Below are 2,231 nucleotides of genomic sequence, written 5' to 3' on the forward strand. Positions count from 1 at the left end.
GCGCACATTACAATACACGTGCTATGGTGATATTTTTTATCGTTTTATTAAAATACAGCGTGCTATAATTCTTCGGCAGACTGTGATGTTCCGTTAAGAAAAATACAAATTTCGTAAAAAAAAAAGATGCATAAAATTTTGATTATTAAAAGACATGTAGCATTACTTGAATTAAAATAATTTTTACCTTTCTTGCAATGCAAGCACATTTATTGCATGAAGAGGTACGCGCATGTACATGAATAAGGGTGACAATACACCACACACAGCGATTATATATGCGCGATATTTTGAGTAACAATAAAGGGCAGCGATAGAATTGTTTGGTCACATTAATAAAACATGTAATAATCCGCATCTCCGGAATGTTTTGCTACACATGCCGTGTAGAACTTTACCGTGGCGGACAACCGCCCATGCATTTAGTTCAGTAGACATATGGCACAGACACGACACAGGTAACCTCAACAAGGATGTTGGCTACAATTGTTGCATACACGAATCGCGTGCAACGAGAGAAATGCATTATTTTCTTTAATTCAGCTAACATTTACGATATTTCTTTAGACAGCAACCAGAGTGTTAAGATGCTACTGACACAAACGTGGCACTTCGTAAAGTAGTTTCTCAATAATGTCTCAGAAAGTAGTGTGAACATAGTGACGTAAAACAATTTATCGGCGGTAGGGGATAATTGCATTCAATTTCTTTCGCTGCAGCAACAGGTCTCTACCGTTAAGCGTATATATGTTTATCTAGAAGATACCGGTAACGCACAGATGCTTGATGCACAACTGTTTATCCATGGCAGCATCAAACCTTGATTGGGGATAAAGGATAAGCAGGAAAGCGGTTTTCACGCTGGTTTTCCGAATCTATAAGCGAGGTTTAAATGTCACGTGTAATTATATGGGATTACTGTATTACTAGAGATAAGTGAATCGTAAAACGGGTTTTCTGCTAACGCATTATATTCCCTATTGAACCTTTCATAGTATTTGTGAGATGATGCCGCTTAGTCACTTTCGTCGTTAGGGACATAATCTGTGAACAGTTTTGTTACTGTGTTGTTGCCACTTTTTCGTGTCTGACTATTTTGACTAGTATACAAAGGGTTGAAACACGATGACGACAGGGAATTAGTAACGCAATGGGCCATAGGGTTAGGAGAACAGGGTGGTGTTATATGAATGAGGGGTCCGTTACCAGGACGGATATGATGTAACACGAGGACCGTAGTTTACAATGGAGAGAAATGGAAAGGGTGGGTTTCTAGAAGTGGGTAATGTTGCATGGGTGAGTAGTGGATTACTTACGGATGGATTACATACGGGTGGTATTGCGTGAATGAGGGGTGGGCTACGTTGGTTGATGGTGTTGCGAGGGGGAGAGTTACAATAGAGCGTTATGTTACGAGGGGTTTGGTGAGTTACAATGGAAGGTGCAGTGTCGTCAGGAGCGGTGGGTTACGATAGAGGGTCACGTCGTCGTGTGGAGGAGAGACGGGTTACGGTGAGGAGTGATGTTGTTGCGTGGAGACAGCGAATTACTTGTTGCGGTAAAGTTACGAAGCGGTGGATGAGTTACTGCCTGTTGCATAGGGAAGGAAGGGGCTACTAAGAGGGGTTATGTTGCATAGGGGAGGGGTGGGTCATGATGAATAGTAATGTTGGGGTGGAGGGAAGATACGACGGATTGTGATGTTGGGGGAGGGGTTACGATGAATGGTAATGTTGGGAGGGGGTTACTATAGTGGGTGATGTTGGGAGAGGGTTACTATAGCGGGTAATGTTGGGAGGGTGGTTACTATAGCGGGTAATGTTGGGAGGGGGGTTACTATAGTGGGTGATGTTGGGAGGGGGGTTACTATAGCGGGTGATGTTGGGAGGGGGGTTACTATAGCGGGTGATGTTGGGAGAGGGTTACTATAGTGGGTGATGTTGGGAGGGGTTACTATAGCGGGTGATGTTGGGAGGGGGGTTACTATAGCGGGTAATGTTGGGAGGGGGGTTACTATAGCGGGTAATGTTGGGAGGGGTTACTATAGCGGGTGATGTTGGGAGGGGGGTTACTATAGCGGGTAATGTTGGGAGGGGTTACTATAGCGGGTGATGTTGGGAGGGGGTTACTATAGCGGGTGATGTTGGGAGGGGGGTTACTATAGCGGGTAATGTTGGGAGGGGGTTACTATAGCGGGTAATGTTGGGAGAGGGTTACTATAGCGGGTGATG

This window comes from Priapulus caudatus, unplaced genomic scaffold, assembly GCF_000485595.1.
Source record: "Priapulus caudatus unplaced genomic scaffold, Priapulus_caudatus-5.0.1 Scaffold290, whole genome shotgun sequence".
NCBI lineage: Eukaryota > Metazoa > Priapulida > Priapulimorpha > Priapulimorphida > Priapulidae > Priapulus > Priapulus caudatus.